Source organism: Mus musculus, chromosome 13 (genome assembly GCF_000001635.26).
Source record: "Mus musculus strain C57BL/6J chromosome 13, GRCm38.p6 C57BL/6J".
Taxonomy (NCBI): domain Eukaryota; kingdom Metazoa; phylum Chordata; class Mammalia; order Rodentia; family Muridae; genus Mus; species Mus musculus.
In genome coordinates, this window is record NC_000079.6 from 50,980,546 (window position 1) to 50,998,855 (window position 18,310).

General features: G+C 43.6%; 1 long non-coding RNA gene across 3 annotated transcripts; it reads right to left on the reverse strand.

The window, feature by feature from the left end:
* Positions 1-942: 942 nt before the first annotated feature.
* Gm32613 lies at positions 943-11,036 on the reverse strand. Of its 3 annotated transcripts, XR_873394.3 has the most exons (5): positions 10,705-11,036; positions 10,441-10,580; positions 4,353-4,462; positions 3,695-3,904; positions 943-1,349 (listed from the first exon to the last, which is right to left on the reverse strand). It is a non-coding gene; the product is annotated as a predicted gene, 32613 (long non-coding RNA). The 3 variants fall into 3 exon arrangements; XR_382364.4 differs by lacking the exon at positions 4,353-4,462; XR_873395.3 differs by lacking the exons at positions 943-1,349; positions 3,695-3,904; positions 4,353-4,462 and adding an exon at positions 9,569-9,712.
* Between the last annotated feature and the right edge of the window lie 7,274 nt (positions 11,037-18,310).

An 18,310-nucleotide genomic window follows, 5' to 3' on the forward strand; every position in this document is an offset into this window, starting at 1 on the left:
AGCAGGGAATGATTGTGTCATGAAACCTGACTGTGGTGAATTCAGAAGGCATAACCATGGTGGGTGCAGGAGTCTGTTCTCTAAAATCCCCCAGAAATGTCTTGTTTGGGCCAGCTGAACCATTACTCTTGGGCACACAGAATTAAGCATCAAGTCTTAGTTGCTACATATTTGTCATCTGCTCTAATATGTTACTTTTTTTTTTTCCTGAGACAGGGTCTCTCTTTATATCTCTGGCTGTCCTGGAACTCACTTTGTAGACCAGGCTGGCCTCGAACTCAGAAATCTGCCTGCCTCTGCCTCCCAAGTGCTGGGATCAAAGGTGTGCGCCACCACTGCCCAGCTTATATGTTACATTTGATCCATATGTTTGTTATATGGGTGTTTTTGTTTATAGGTTTCTTATGTGACATATATTTATTGCAAATAGTTATGTATATATGCCTTATTTCTTCATAACAAAATGCAAACCAGCTGAGTGTGAGTACTAGGTATGAGGATTACTGCAAGTGAGAGGCCAGCCTGGTGTACATACAGCCAAGACTACATAGCAAGACCCTGTTTCAACAACAAAATCCAAAACACACAGCAGCTGGGTGTTTTGCATTGTGAAGACCTGGGTACTGTGACTGAGAATGCCTTTGGCCCTTAGCCCTACAAAATGGAGACTCACTCTGTTTCTGAGGATTTCAGGAGCCCACAAATCCCTACCCTGTTTTGCTTGGCTTTGGACTTATGGCCAGCAAGCAGCCATGTAACTCATCCTGATCCCAGCTATACACACATGCGCATGCGCGCCCGCACACACACACAAATACATACAAATACACACAAATGCACCAAGTACACCACAGCCTTCCTAGGCTCATGAGTTCTAGGAATCCCTTCAGTCTTAGGAGGCCATTTTTAAACCGAAATCACCAATGAAAACAAAAACACAAGTGGAGTACCAAATGACTGTAAATATAAGTTAGAAAAGCAGAGATGAGCTGGGGAGACAGCTCAGTAGCCAAGTGCTTACTGTGCAAGCCTGAGGTTCTGAGTTCAGATCCCAGGAACCTATGTAAGAAGCTGGACGTGGTGCTTGGGAAGCAGACCCAGGAGCCCTGGAGTTCACGATAGATAGCCTGGCGAAACTCAGCCTCCGCATCTCCCATCAATCCCCAGTATGGTGTATCTTCCAGAGGCTGAAGGCAGTGCGCCCATCCCCAAAAAGAGTAGAAAAATAAAATCCATCTTCTTCAGTCTTCTCACTCGCCGAGTGGACAGACTGGTCTGGAACAAAAGGGATTTCCTGGGAACAATCCCATGATTGACCACACCCTGGCTCCGAAGGTTTAGAGTGACGCCTAATGCACATAAAGAGAGTAAATCAAAGAAAACCCATCAAGAATCAGACAATTTCTCAGCAGCCGTCTTCCTCTTGCAGCAGGTTAATAATTCCATCGAGAGCCCTGGAATTTACTAGAAGTCTTTGCCTATGTTTCTTACAAATGCAAAAGGAAAGCTCACTAATAAAAAGCAAGAACCACTTTAAGATCATGTTACTTCTTCAGTGAGAAACTTTATGTCAAGAATCCAGCAGACAGAGAGTCCAGCCCAGTTAATGATGAGGTCACACAAAGAGGCAGAAGAGAAAAGATGGTGTGTCCCACAGTGTGAGATCGTGTGCTGTTTCTAGTCCCTCCTCACATCTGGAAGTATTAAGATTTTCCCACAATTAAGACACACACTTGGATAGGCAGTCAGCCCTCAACCCAGAATCTTTCAGGGCTTGCAGCAGCATCCCTGCCTTCCTGCTATTTCTCTTTGTGGTGTGTGTGTGTGTGTGTGTGTGTGTGTGTGTGTGTGTGTGTGTGTGTAGTATGTGTGTTTTTCATGTGTATATAGGTGCCTGTGTACATGTGTGTATGTTCATGTGTGTGCAGTTGCCTGTGCACATGTTCGAGTGGAGGTCAGAGTGAATGGTAGGTGTCTCTTTCTATCATTCTCTATCTTGGGTTTTAAACCAGTTCATCTTGTCTGACCAGCTTGGTAGGAATCTTCCCATCTCTGTTCTCCTCACTGAAGCTACAGACAGGTGCCATTGTGAGTGTTCCCAACCCCTCCTCTTCCTCTTCCTTTCTTCTCCCCACTCCCTTCACTTTTCCTCCCTCCCCCACCTCCCCTGCTACCCCCAGAGATTGCCATAGTCAATATGTGTTGTTTCTTCAAACTCTTTGCCTGGAGGTTTTCAAACACACAGAGAACTTGATAAAGCCTACAATGTATCTCTCTATTTCTGCCATCCGGCCTCAAGTATTGGTAACATTTTTCCACCTCGGTTTTATCTGTTTTCCACTTCTCACTTTGTCTACCGCCCAGTGTTTCCCTGGAGCATTTTAAAGCAGATTCTACAATTTCACTCTTAAAGGGGTGAAATCATATACTGTTCTAAAAGATAAGTCGTTTTTAAAGTGTCAAGCCTGATGTATTGGTGTCACCTCCCCAAATAAGTCACCTTAACATCATCTGATACTCACTTTGTTTTGAAATTGCCCTAATTTTTTTCAAAAGAGAAAAAAAAGAAAAGAAAAGCTTTGTATATATGGTCTGTTCAAAGTAGCTCCAACAGAGTGTGCTAGATCTGTCCGTTTCGAAAGCCCCTCAGTGTGCAGTGCCGTCCTTGCTCCTGGGTTTCGCGCCATATGTTTGGCCAGCTCACTTTTCCACAGTCTAGCTCTTGATGAATTGCCATCTCAGAACGTAGCTTACAAATTCCTTCGCTCCCTGTGTCTCCTGTAAGCTGGTGTTTAGACTTCGAAGTCTGTTTAGGCTCCATTAGAAGTCTTTAGCGTGAGCACTCCACAACAATGACAGGAGAGACGACTGCAACTCAGGGGTCTGGATACCCAAGATTTGTACTTTGGGGTTTGATCATTTGAAACGTGGATATGAGGGAACAAAGAACCTGTGTGAGCCACTCCTGTGTGCTCAGTGCAAAGCATGGTCTCCCCAGAGAAATACTCAGCAGGTGCGGACTGGGTCCAAACAGTTCATAAAACCATGGTCTTTAGGACCTCATACACAAGCCTGCTGATCTCGGAGACCTCTAGATCTTGTTAATACACATCGGTACTATTTAACTTTAAAATACTAGTCAGCTTGTCTTCATTCCAGTCCTTTGTTTCAACATTTTTCTCATCAATGGAAATTAAAATAACAAAACCTCTGACATTTCTCAGAAAATCTCATCTCAAGGACACACCTATAATTCCAACACTCAAGAAGCTGAGGCAGCAGGATGATGAAATTGAAGCTGGCCTAGGTAAGACCCTGTCTCAATAAAGAGTACATGGAGTTGGGAGGGAATGGGTGTGTGTGTAAGAGAGAGAGAATCTGGACAGGAGAGAATAGGGGATGGATTTGATCAAAACACATTATATTCATGTATTCTCCAACAATAAATTAAAAGGTAATAATCTCTTAAGTGAATACAAGAGTACATAAACAGAATATGGAAAGTTGGATGGACTTAGAAAAATGGCTCAGCAGTTAAAAGCTCTTGGTGCTTATCCAAAAGACTAACCTTCAAGTCCCAGAATGTCCCCAGCTCCTGCTAACGTTGCTCATCCAAGGAAAATACTTTTGACCCAGGGATTTAGTCTAGACCCATAATCTATGCCCCCTTTAAAAAGACCCACGCCTCGGGTACCTTCATTCCTTGTAAGATCCAGCACAGAGACTTGCGGGGGCTTTGCATGCACTGAGTTTCTGGACTTCAAAGGTGCTGAGATATCTCAGCTGGTCAAGTATTAGCCGTGTGAGACCAAGACCCTCAGTTGGATTGTCCAGACCGTGTATAAAATATCAACATCTGGCCATTCAAAGGGTTGGTAGATTAGAAGACAAAACAAGAAATTTGCTGGAGAAAAAAAAAGAAATGATAAGATGAAAATTAGAAAAGGGTTTTTAGGGGCTGGAGAGATGGCTCAGTGGCTAAGAGCGCTGACTGCTTGTCCGAAGGTCCTGAGTTCAAATCCCAGCAACCACATGGTGGCTCACAACCATCCATAATGAGATCCGATGCCCTCTTCTTGGTGTCTGAGTTCAGTTACAGTGTACTTACATATAATAAATATTTTTAAAGAGAGAGAAAGAGAAGAAAAGAGTTTTTAAAAAATCAAATGTCCAAAGGAAAGAGTAAGGTGAGAATTGCAAAAACAATACCTGAAGTGATGAAATCTAAGATTTCCTAAGTGTAAAGATGTTCTAAACATTATCATAATAGTGAATTCCTAAGCAGAGACATCATTTTATATTGCTTACTGACATACGTGTGTGTGTGTGTGTGTGTGTGTGTCACAACTCACATGTGGAAATCAGAGGACAACTTGTGGGAGTCAGTTCTGTCCACTAGCCATGCACCCCAGGAATCAGACTCCATCTTCATACTTGGCAGCAACCATCTCATCTGTAAAACCTAAGAACATTAAAGATAATGGCAAGTCTTTAAAGCTCTCCATTCCAGAGAATGAAAACGTTATGATAAAGGAAAAAAAGAAAAATCCAGGGGAAATAAAAACTTTTACCAGATACAATAGATTCAGAGCCTGTGGGACTCATTGATTCTGAGATTTGAGACTCAAGAATTCTATGCCCAGAGGCTAGAGAGATGACTCAGCAGTTAAGAGAACTGACTGCTCTTCCAGAGGACCTGGGTTCAATTCCTAGCACCCACATGGTGGCACTGTCTGTAACCCTAGCCCTCTTCTGGTTTTCTCAGGTACTACACATGCGCGCACACACACACACACACACACACACACACTGCACATATGTGCATATATGCAAGCAAATGTTTGTATACATAAAGATAAATTAATAAATCTTTAATGGGGGGAGGCACATATGTGGTGGCACATGCCTTTAATCCCAGCACTGAGACGGCAGAGACAGGTGTTCCAGGCCAGTTAAGGCTACACAGTGGCACCTTGTTTTTTGTTTTTTTTTTTTTAAATAAAAAAGAAGAAGAAGAAGAAGAAGAAGAAGAAGAAGAAGAAGAAGAAGAAGAAGAAGAAGAAGAAGAAGAAGAAGAAGAAGAAATTCTCTGTCCAAACAAACTAACATTTAGCAGAGGTAGCATGCAGGACAAATATTGTATTTATTCTCTCTCCTTCCCAAGGTGTCAACAAATAACTTTAAAGGAGCTATAAATTCTTTTATTTATTTATTTATTTATTTATTTATTTATTTATTTATTTATTATATGTAAGTACACTGTAGCTGTCTTCAGACACTCCAGAAGAGGGCATCAGATTTCATTATGGATGGTTGTGAGCCACCGTGTGGTTGCTGTGATTTCAACTCAGGACCTTTGGAAGAGCAGTCGGTGCTCTTAACCACTGAGCCATCTCACCAGCCCAAGAGCTATAAATTCTTAATCAGCCTTTACTTTACTCTTACAAAAATTAAAATATTTTAACCCAGACTCACAAAGAATATTCATTCTATCCTAATTTCCTTCTTACTATATATTCTTTGAGAATTTGATACATTGTGTTTTAATCATATTCACTCCTGCCCCCAACTCCTCCCAGAGCCCTGCCACAGTCCACACCCACACAACTTTGTATCCTTATCTGAAGGGAAAAACAGAACAAACAGCCCCAGTGTTTCCTAGTCCAAGTAGAGCTGGCTATGAACTCTTGGATGTATAGCCATCCACTAAAGCATGTTGCATCTTTCAGGGGCCACACCCTTTAAGAAGACTAATTTTCTCATTCCCCAGCAGCTATCAATTTACCAATAGCACCTCAGGTGTGGGGGTGGGTACCAAAGGCCAGTTTAGACAGTCCAGGTACACCAAGGAAGGGCATGGAGTCGGAGGTTAATCATTCCGCAGATTTTTCTCAGAGGGAGTAAAACTTAATTTTCTGGGGCCAGCAAAAAACTCTCTGGGGCCAGTGAAAAATTCTCTGGGGTTGGCAAAAAGGGTTGTAAAGGGAATATCTAATCTCTCTCTCTCTCTCTCTCTCTCTCTCTCTCTCTCTCTCTGCCCCTCCCTCTTTTTCTCTCTCTCTCTTCAACCCCACCCCCACCCCCACACACTTGGTGGATGAAATAAGCTCCACCAACTTTTTTTTTCTCTTAGCTATTTCATACCATTTAAGTCAAAAATTCTTTATATAAGAAAAAGAATTACCTCATAGCCACAGGTTATATAGTCTCCAAAACCAACCTCCACAAAAATATATCCTTCAAAAGGATTAAAATCATTGCACAAAAGGAAAATACAACAGGATTATTGATTATGTATTCTTCTTTTGAAATTCCGACTGAACCGACCATTTCCCTTCCATCTTTCTCTCCTCAAATTCATTGTAACCTCAAAGCAATAATTCTTTGGTCATTGATTAACAAAGTTTAAGCAAGCCAAGTCTATAATAACATGTTTTTCCCTGTGCCTAAACTGACAACAATTTGTATTCACCAAGAAACAGATCATCTGTCTTATAGCTTGTTTCTGAAGTCTTGTTCAACTGACCTGGCTAATCATCTATATTCTTATACTCAGAAGAGAATTATTTACTCTTTGTTCATAACCCTGTCTTCTCATGAGGTACACAGAACCCTGTGACCATATCCCTAGATCACAAGATCAAGGAACTCAGACCCAACCTAGAAAGAAAGTTTGCTTTGATCATTAGCTTATCCCAAGCCTATTTTCTCTTCCAAGTACAATTGTGTGCTTGTAACGCATGAAAGCGCACTGTGCACCCTCTCTAGCCTATGCGACCTTCACTACTCTACAACGAGGGGACTCATGCTATCCTTAATTCTAACTTTATTGTATCTTTCTGGGAAAACAACCTAAGCCATCTCCTTAAACTTTCCACCCCAATACCCAAACTTCCTAAAACTATTTAAATCAAATCAGGAATTCTAGAAAATCATTAATTCATCTACACAGCACTATCCCATGAAAATCCATCTCCATATTGATCTGCAGGAAAATTTCCCAATAAAATGGGCTGTCTCCCAAGAAGCCACCACACTAGACTACAGGCAGTGAAGTCGCCCCATGCCCAACCATGCTAGATACAAGAGGAACGACAAACATGAGAAGGCACAGCAGCCTCAAGAAGCCATCTAGAGATGAACACTGTGGGGCTGTGCCTCTTCCAAGGTACAGCCCATTGCAGCTGTGCAAAATGCTGGACCATCTCCAGGAAGCTCACTGCATGGTGTCCACCACGTAGGGTTGTGACCACCTCCTGCTCTATGCTGGCATCCGCTCTGGTTTGAGCTTGAGAATCTTGTGCATGCTGTTACAACCACTGAGAATCCATACGTACAAACCGCCTGTCATCCAGAAATGCTATTTCCTGTAATCATCTACCACCTTAGGCTCCTACAGACTTTATGCTGTCTCTTCTACAATGATTCCTGAGCCCTGGGAGGCAGAGATGTGTTACAAATGTCACTTATAAGTCTGAGAAGTCTGCAGTCTCTTATCCTTTGTCTTGACCTGTTGTAGGCTGCTGTGTTAACTCCCACCTACTGTAAAAAGAAGCTTCTCTGGGGAGTCAGCCAAAGTACTAACCTAGGAATATAATAAATCATTATGAGTTGGCTTAATACTAGGCCCTTTTTTTTTCTCCTCAAAAGGAAAATTATTAATTGGTTATTTTATTTATTTACATTTCAAATGTTGTTCCCCTTCCCAGTCTCCCCTCCACAAAACTCCCATCCCATCCCCCTTCCCTTTGCCTCTAAGAGGATGCTCCCCACCCACCCACCCACTCCTGCCTCACCCCTCTAGCATCCCCCTACTCTGTGGCAATAAGCCTCCACAGGACCAAGGGCCTCCCCTCCCATTGATGCCAGATAAGGCAATCCTCTACTATATATGCAGCTGGAGCTATGGACCCATCCATGTGTATTCATTGGTTGGTGGTTTAGTCCCTGAGAACTCTGAGGGGGTCTGGTTAGTTGATATTGTTGTTCTTCCTATGGGGTTGCAATCCCCTTCAGCTCCTTCAGTTCTTCTGCTAACTCTTCCATTTGGGGTCCCCAGGCTCAGTTCAATGGTTAGCTGTAGGTGCATCTGTCATAGATGCTGGCAGAGCTTCTCAGAGGACAACCATACCAGGGTCCTGTCTGGGAGCACTTCTTGGCATCAGCAATAGTGTTGGGGTTTGGTGTCTGCAGATGAGATGGATCCAAGGTAGAGCAGTCTCTGGATGGCCTTTCCTTCAATCTCTGCTTCACTCTTTGTCCCTGAGTTTCCTTTAGACAGGAACAATTCTGGGTTAAAGATTTTGAGATGGGTGGGTGGCCCCATCCCTCAAATGGAGGCTATGTCCTTTTAACAGAGTAATGCTAGTAGGTTCTCACCTAGGGCCTATGACCCACATAGCTGTAGGATCCTGGTTCCAACAGTGCCAGGTAAGGGTTTCATCTTCAGAGCAGGTCTTACATTCAGTCGGAACGTGGTTGGTTACTCCCAAGCCACTTATGCCACTATGGCAACCAGTGGGCTTGCCTTCCCAGACCATAGTTATTGGAACTTGCAGGGTTCACAGCTCGGTGAGACTGAGGGTGAGTTTTCTCAGTGGTGTGCATAGCACCTTCTAGAATTGTGAAAGCTAACCAGTAGGGAGGAAACTTCCCTACCAGTTTGATTTCTCCATCTTCTACGATTCAAGTGTGTGGTATTGTAAGACCCCCGAAGCTGGGCCTCCGCTCAAGTCCCAGGATGAGCTGGCCAACACCCCAATGACTCGAGAAAAAACCACACCTGATGCAAACTGCAAGAGGTTTTATTATCAGCTAGCTGAGGACAAAGTCCCTCCGCTGTGCAGGGCAGGGGAGTTCGACCCGAGCAGTGACAGTAGGGGGCTTAAAGCAGCTAGCTGAGGAATTGGGAGGAGTTGGGAGGAGAGTTGGGAAGAGTTGGAAAGAGTTGGGAAGAGTTGGGAAGAGTTGGGAGGAGTTGGGAAGAGTTCTTCTCTTCCGGGTGTCCTTGGTGAAATTTACAAGGCAGGAGTGGGGAGTGAGTTCTTTCTGAATTTTTATCTCGGTGTCCTCGGCACAGGAAGGCAGGCATCTCTGGTTGTAAAGTATAGAAACAAAAAAGGCTTTTTGCTGGCTATAGAGAGCAAAGAGCTTCTTTCTAGCTGTATTTTTAAAGATCAGGGAAAACAAGCTTGGGGAAATGTTTTAGGGGCTCTACCTTTCAGGGAGAAATGCTTTAAGCCAGGATCTCACAGTATGTTCAGTAATAGGATCTTACTGTCACGTTCTGAGTGGTAATCAAGAGTACTGGCAACAGCCAGCATCATTGGAGGGCCTAGGGGGCCTCACTGTTCAACAAATCCACATGAGGTAACCCGTTCCTGGCTTTGGGCTTTTTATTTGCTAGCCTCTGTGAGTAGTAGGGGTATCATTGCTTCATTATAGGTTAACTTCATGTAGTGGCTATTCCTGGTTGTCAACTTGACTGTATCTGGAATGAACTACAATCCAGAATTGGAAGGCTCACCAGTGACCCTAATCTGGAGGCTGGAAGATACAAATTTCTGACCTGGATCTTGGTATGGAGATCTTGAAGCATAGTGGCTATGAATTCCAGAAGATTAAGACAGGGAGATCTCTGAGTTCAAGGTCATCTGGAATTAAAGGCATGGTGGCAACACCTTTAATCTGGGCTACACCTTCTGCTGGAGACCTACAGAATGACATTGGAAGAAGGAAGATTTACTCTCTCCCTTCTTCACCTGCTTGCCTTGTGGGACTGAGTAAATGCTAGATCCATGGACTTCCATTCACAGCTGCTGTTGACCATTGTTGGTGGGAGTTGGACAACAGACTGCATGTCATCAACAAATTTCCTTACTGTATAGAGACTACCCATATGTTCTGTACTCTAGAGAACCCTGACTAATACGCTCCACTTAAACTTTTTTTTACATGTAGCTGTTCATATTTTTTGGAAGCTTCTGCAGTAGTGCTTTTTCTTGTGAAATTTTTTGGGGTTTTCTTTTTCACAATCAGCTCAAGGTTCCAAGACTTTCCCAGTATTTTACTCTTAAATATGTCTGGAGAGCCAGTGAAATCCAGAGACAAGGCCTGACTTACCCCTTTGCGATACAGTTAACAATACAAAAGTCTAGAAAGAAAAATGAAGACTCTACAAGAAACAGGAAAAGTTGGGGAAACAATACATATGACTAACAGTGTTTAGGGATGAAAATATTTTTCCCTGTCCCCAAAATGAGGAACGGATTTTTATTTTACCAAGAGCAAAATGGGGAAAACAAATCTAAGAGAGAGAGAGAAAAAAACATTTTAATTAGCGATGATACTGTGGATGTGCGACTATGTGGAAGGCAGGGTGAAAGGAGGGTTGTAGGAGCGGGGGTGGGGTAGGGAGTGTGGGCCTGAGTAAAACCCCACCTGTCACTCCTCCGGTTCTGTTCCGCCTTGTTTTGTGAGACAGGGTCTCTTATTGGTCTGTGTAGGCTAGGCTGGCTGTCCAGTGAAGGCCGAGGATTCCCATCCTCTCAGCTCGCAGCTGTAACCGAGTGTCACTGCGCCTGGATACCACCACAAAGTAACCAGGAAATGGAACAAAATGACAAGAGTAAAAATTAAAAAGAGCCAACTCACCTCCAGGCACTGGGTACAGAAAAGGAGATGTGTAGGCTAGCGACTACCTACCACACACACACTGGACTGCAGGAGGCTGAGACCGGGAGGCTGGCGGAGCCTACGAAGTCCTCGGGAGAGAGGCCTAGGTGTGTGAGCTGCTCAGCCTGGTGCCAGCCGTTTGGTGGTTTCCTACAAAGGATTCTGGGCCCTTGGCATTGTTATTTCAGAGAGAGTTCGTGAGAACGGTTGACTTCCCTGTGATCAGACCTCCCTCCTAAGAATGCCAACCGCTTTGGGGAAATGGTCCCAAATTTGACATTTTTCTTCGAAAGTCCAGGAAGCTGTGTAGAAAACGTCATCCAATCAAGATCTGCTCAGAGACTTGCTGGAATGTCTTCAACCTCGGAGACAAGGGAAAAGATCGTGTTACATTCTTCATAATTCTCATTCCAATTAAACATGATTACAATTGTTTTAAAATGTTCCCACTGCTGCATTTATGGAATGGCTTTTTTTTTTTTTTTTAAGATAGGGTCTTAGTATTTAGCTCAGCCTCCTCTCTGGAACTATGAATCTTCCCATCTCCTGAGTGCTGAAATCACAGGTGAATGCCACAGTGCCGGGCTGGTAGTGAACTTTTGACAGAGCAATCTGATGGTATTTAAACTAGGTCCATATGCTCGGCACAGTACCAGTGAGGGCGACTGTGCTAACAGGGCAGCCATGTAAAGGGTCCTGTGTCAGCTTGAGTCAAGAAGGAAGGCATCTTTCAAATACAACTCGCTTCCCACAGGAATAAATCAACACAGAATCATTTGCCAAAGCCACATACTGGCTTCATTATTTTGCTTTTACCATCCTCTGGCTTTCCAATATTGAAACTTCAGCTTCTCAAGATGTTAGTTTCTGCTATTTTTAAAGAGCTATAAATTTTGAAACTTAGAGTTAAAAAAAAAAACTAACAATGTGCAACTGGATTTAATTTATTTCATTTCTTCTCCTTTAAGAAAACCCAGGAGAATTTATTCAGTCTACCTAAGAGATTAACCAGACATCCAACGTGAAGTCTATGCTATAGAACAGGAAAATCTGTAATTCCCATCTGGTTACCATAAAAATAAACATTTAGAACTCAGACGTTGGTTGTTAAAAGAAATGAAATATTTATTTTGAAATTAAAATAAAAATTCGAATACCGAGTTCAGGAAGCCGTTTACCACCTTTGGATCAAATGTGAGTTTCTTTCAGCCTGGAAGGATGAAGATGAAGATGCTTCCATCCCATGCACAGAACATAACTGCACACCATTAGCTCAGCCTTGCTGGTTTGCTCCCACAGTCTGGAATCTACCTTTCATGGGGCCATTCTAGTCCGCTTCAAATTTCCAAAGTCTTCAACCTACCCAAGACGTGAACATATTCTCTTTGTCTCTCTTCCCTCCCTCTGTACCTCCCTTCCCCTATCTCTCCCTTCCTCTCTCTCTCTCTCTCCCTATCTCTTGTGTGTGGGCAGCTGGATACCCCTGAATGCATTTGCACATACATGGAGAAGTCAAGAGGCAACCTTACGTATTGTTGCTTAGCAACCATCTACCTTCTCATGTTCAGAGAGGTAAGTACAGAGGGTGAGGAGATAACTCAGTTGGTAAAGGGGTTGCCCTTGAGGTTTGATCCTCAGAGCCCAGGCTGGGTTTTTTGTTTTGTTTTGTTTGATTGGTTTTGTTTGGATTTTGTGTTCTTAAAGCTTGGCACGGAGGCACAGACTTGTAATCCCAGTGCTGGAGAGGCAGAGAGAGAGAGGTGGATGCTTGGGGTTTGTCGAGCAGCCATCCTGTTCTGTGGGAAAGCTCCAGGTTCAGGCTATTCGATCCCTTCTCAGAAGATAAGGTTTCCTAAAAATGTTTCAAGTTCCTTTACCCAAGTGATCCTCCACCCGACCTTCCCAAGCAGGAGACTATAGGCACAGCCATAGCAGCAGTCTCTCTTTTATTTTTTAAAGGTTTTCGGGAACCTGCAGGTAATAACTTGCTGTTCAGGAAGGTGCTTACAGAAAACAGGCTCTTCAAACTGATACGCAAAATATTAGAAGAGATGGAGATGTCACTCGTGGTCAGTTATGACAAGGAAACCAGGTTAGGGCAACATGTAAAGGCTTCTTTATGAAGAATTCCTCAGACTCTCTACTGGCTAGTTTTGTGTGTCAACTTGACACAAGCTGGAGTTCTGACAGAGGAAGGAGTCTCCCTTGAGGAAATGCCTCCATGAAAACCAGCTGTCAGGCATTTTCTCAATGGGGGAGCGCCCATTGTGGGTGGTGCCATCCCTAGGCTGGTAGTCCTGGGTTCTATAAGAAAGCAAGATGAAGCCGGGCGTGGTGGCACACGCCTTTAATCCCAGCACACAGGAGGCAGAGGCAGGCGGATTTCTGAGTTCGAGGCCACCCTGGTCTACAGAGTGAGTTCCAGGACAGCCAGGTCTATACAGAGAAACCCTGTCTCAAAAAACCAAAAAAAGAAAGAAAGAAAGAAAGCTGAGCAAGCCAGTAAGCAGCACCCCTCCATGATCTCTGCATCAGCTCCTGCCTCCAAGTTCCTACACTGTGTGAGTTCCTGTCCTGACTTCCTTTGGTGATGGACAGCAATGTAGAAGTGTAAGCCGAGTAAACCCTTTCCTCCCCAACTTGCTTCTTGGTCATGATGTTTTGTGCAGGAACACAAACTCTGACTAAGACAGACTCCTTCTACCCTCACTCCCATTCTAAGCCCCTTTAAATCTGTTTAAAATGTTTAGTTATTACCGTTAATAATCTGTGTGTGTGCACATGCATGTGTGCAGGCATATGCATATGCATATGCATCTGTGTATGTGCCAAAACATACTTGTGGAAGTCAGAAGACAACTCGCTGGAGACGGTTCCCTCCCTCCACCCTGTTAAAGCAACACATCTCTTGCTTCTGCTGCTGCTGTGTGCTCTAGCTGGTCCACACACTTCCAGGTGGTTCTCCAGCCTCCATCTCCCGGCCTTACTGCAGAAGTGCTGTGATGACATTCCTCCCAGCCTTTGTCACTTGGTCATAATTTCTGCGTGGCAAGCACTTTTACCCAAAGAGCTGCCGTACCAGCCCCCTTACTCGCCAAATCTCCTGTAGACTACGGAGTTCCCAAAGACAAAACATTATGCTCCAAAACTCCTTCTCTGTAGAGGAGAGATGGTAACAATGCTGAGGTAGGCATGCACAGAACAATGAATTAAGAAACTACACAGGTCTCTAGGTTGAAGCTTTGGAGTCTTAAGCTCTTGTTGATGAGATTTCCAGACTCTCAAGGAAGAACAGGGAAGCCCTCATGTCGTTCTGAGAGAAAATCCAGATCACCCACAGAAGCATGAATCACAGAGAAAGACCGGCGAACAACAGCACAATGTTAGCTCTCAAAGTATGTGAAACTGCATTTCTATTCCTGATTGACATTTACCCAAGAGTAAGAGATATTTCCAGATGTACACAGAGTCTAAGTATTTGACCCCATTAACCTCTGTTCATGATATATATATATATATATCAGGAATTTGAGTGTAGAGGAATGGTAGATCACATGCTGAACATGCCCATGGTTCCGGGTTTAATTCCCAGCACTGAAAAACAACAGCAACAATGATAATAATAAATAAATAGTTGCCATTTTTGTTTGTTTATTTTTTTGTTTTGTTGTTGTTGTTGTTTCCAGACAGGGTTTCTCTGTATAGCCCTGGCTGTTCTGGAACTCATTCTGTAGACCAGGCTGGCCTCAAACTCAGAAATCCACCTGCCTCTCAAGGGCTGGGATTAAAGGCGTGCGCCACCACTGCCTGGCAATAGTTGCCAATTTTTAAAACGAATGAATAAACAATCACTCAGAACTAAAATCATGTTTTATTTCTATTTAGTGGGGATCAAGTGGAGGAAGAATAAATGGCTTCCTACACATCCCCATCAGCTATTAGGAATTCATTCCTTCCTTCCTTCCTTCCTTCCTTCCTTCCTTCCTTCCTTCCTTCCTTCCTTCCTTCCTTCCTTCTTTTTTTTAAAGATTTATTTTATTTATATAAGCACACTGTAGCTGTTTGTAGACACACCAGAAGAGGGCATAGGTCCCATTACAGATGATTGTGAGCCACCATGTGGTGCTGGGAATTGAACTCAGGACCTTTGGAAGAGCAGTCAGTGCTCTTAACCGCTGAGCCATCTCTCCAGTTCTAGGAATTTCACTATAATGATAATCTCAGTGATAATGGCAAATAATATTCAACGCCTCTGTGAAACCTAAGAAGTGTAAAAGATACTCTTATTGAAAAATAAAACATAAGTTGAGGGCATAGAAATTTTTACCACTCAACTTTCATCGTGGATGAATCAATATAAACCTGAAGGTGTAACAGCTTTTAAAGGAACTCGTGACCAAGATAGGAAAGTCCTTGGCTATCTGTGTGACATCACTGAGCCAGGGGAGCTCCTAAGTAGGTGGACAAAAGAAGTGTTCATTCTCCTGCTGGTGAGTTGGGGGTTTTTTAATGCAGTGGTATAAAGTGCTGAGCCAGCACAAGCAGGGCTCCAGCTTAAGTAGTGGGCTGATTTTGATAAGTGTTGACTTGCTTTCCAAGAGAGCTGCAGTTCAGGAGAATCTGTGTTTCCAAGTTCCCTCCATGTATGCTAGTCTCAAAAAGATACCCATTCCCAACACTTCGGTGATCAAAGCAGATTTGTGATTTTTTTTTTAGCTCTATTGATTTCCTTGTAATGATTGTGGTGCAGCTGTAATAGCAGGAAATCACAAGTTAGTGTGTGCACGAAATAAATGCTGCACAGGGTGGAGCTCGGTGCCACAGGGAAAGGTAGCGCGGGTCTGAGCGAGAAAGCCTGGGTGCTATTCAAATGTGTTAATAGAGAGAAGAGCGACTGGGAAATACTATTTACAATATGACCCCAATTGTATAAATATATATGAGTATTTGCAATGCACAAATAGATTGTGCACATAAACACATCTGGGCTATGTCTAGGAAAACACAGATCTCTTTACTTATTTGTTTGTGTTCAGTTTGTGTTACATACATGTCTGTGTATGCAAATGCACTTCTCTGTGTGACACCTCCCTCCTCCCATATGTAGGCAGAGGTTGAGGGTGGACTGGCCTCTATCATTCTCCATGTTATTTATGTGAGACAGGGTTTAACAACCTGGATTTCACCCTTTCCGCTATCTTGGCTGGCCACTGCGCCCTAGGGATCTGTCTGTCTCTCCATCACAGTGCCATGGTTACAGGTGTGTATCACCACACCCAGCTTTTATTTTGTGGGTACTGGGGAATCCTAACTCAGGTCCTTGTACATGTGCAGTGAACATTTCACCCAGTAAGTCATCTTCCCCATCCCTAGAGATCTTTTTCAAGTGGGGATGGAGGAAGATAAAATCCCACTTCCTATACACCCAAAAAAGTTCTTAGCAGAGCAAAGAATGAAGTACAGCAACTTCCATTCAAAGGTGGTGTTCACAGAGCCCTTCACTCCCAAACCTGAGTCAGATAATAGGCTGGGGGTTTTCTAATGCATGAACTTTCAAAGAGACAAGAAAACTTTTGGAAGCTAAAAAAATGTACCGATGGCTGAAGAAAATTTGACAGAAGCTGCACCACAAGGCTACAGAAGTAAAGTCTAATCGTGGCAGGAATCAACATGGAGGCTCCACAAAGGAAAGCCAAGAATAGAACTGCCATCTGACTGAGCATAACCACTCGTGGATACATAGCAAAGAGTTCTAAAGTCAATATAGTGCTGCATCGATTACGATAACAAGGGCACGAGTCAGACTAGATGTCCATCAGCAGATGATAGGATACAGGAAGTGTGGTCACGTACTCAGCAGAACTTTACTCACCTGAAAGGAAATGTGAAATTGTGGCATTCTAGAGAAAAAGAGTAAAAGTAGAAACCATTGTGTTAAACAAAATAAGCCCGATGTAGGAAGGCAAATATCATGTTTTCTTCCCATATGTGTTTGTGTGTGTATGGTATGTGTGCATTTCTGTGTGTTTCTGTGTCTGTGAATGTGTATGTATATGTGTATCTATGTGCATCTGTGTGTGTCTCTGTGTGTATCTGTGAATGTGTGTGTGTGTAGGTCACAAAACTGAAGAAAGGAGGAAATTATCTTAAGGGAGGGAAGAAAGGTAACAGAATACCTGTACATGAAACCAGGAGAGACTATTTAGTGATGGGAAGGTATATGTTAGAGACTTTTCCCAAGGAGACACAGCACACCCATGTCTACTCATCTCCTAAAAGAGATGCCAACCAGACCAAAATAATGATTACATCAAAGTCCAATTTGGGGAACCAATTCATTTTTATTACACTTACTAATTAATAGGAGTATAGGTAAGGGTCACTTACAGGTGCATAGGAGATGCAAAGGCAGCTGGAAAGCCTACTCCAGCACGGTGACAACTTACAGAGATGGAATCCTTGGATCTCTGCACAACTTGCAGGCAGTTCCACGTGTCTGAGAATCTCCACTCTGCAGCTGGACTTGACAATCTCTTCCCCTCTGCAGCCATTTAGCGCTGCTATGAAACTGGGGAGGGGGCGTGAGCATCTTGCACCTTTCTGCTTTTCCATGTGCTATTTGTCAACCTCTGGGGTCCCCTCAATCTCACCAGTCCCTCCTGGAAGAAAGATTTCCATTCAGAGGAAACCGCAGCACAGCAGAAGGGAACCAGCAAGGGGTGAGGGAGGGGCAGTGGGAGAGGGACATGAAATAGAACAAAATATAGTGACAGAAACACATAAAAATGCTATCATTCTGCATGCTAGCTTAAGTCAACTTTAAAAATGAAAGTTATCAAAACAAACGAACAAACAAAAAAACCTGATAACCTGAGAGTTTGAGTTTCCAGAAAGAGAAAATTCATCAAATATGGGTTACATTAAAAGAGAGGACACTGCCATCAGAGTTCATCACATAACTTCAGGATTCTGGGGAGAAAAGGATGGCTTCACTTGTTCCTAAGCAGAGAAAACTAGGTCAGACACAAAGACCAGGACCCCCAATCACCTTTCTCCACCGCAGCAGCGATGGAAGCTGAGAGACCAGACTCCACCAATGTTTCCATTCCATTGTCCCCAGAACCTGGGAAGACGCCAGCTGACATGAGGAAAGAAACACATGAAGCAATAGACGAAGCATTCAGGAACAAGCTGACCCCAGAACCGACTTGAAGGTTACAGAGCAAAACAAAATCTCCCCCCCCCCAACCCCCGACCCCCACGGCAGCAGGGAGCAATAAAACAGCACCCACTGGGCACAGGTACCCTGGGTCCTGCCAGCTACCACAGACCTGGTGCCCCTATGGGATCCTCAAAGGCTGTTCCCGTTGGTAAGTTCATCTTTTCCATCAAGGTTCAGTACACCTTGTATCTCACACGTTGTCTCCAGGAGGTTACTCTGTCCTGGTGCAGGTAGGTTTAGGACATTAGGCCACAGCCAAAGTTTCAACCACTCACAATCAAAGTAGATTTTTAGGAAATTATGTCTGCTGCCAGGCCTCAGATTTGACCACTCACAAATCCAAGTGGAATTCTAGGAGACTGTGTCTGCTGCCCAGCCTGTTGGTATACTGAGGCTGAGGCAAAAGATGGCTGG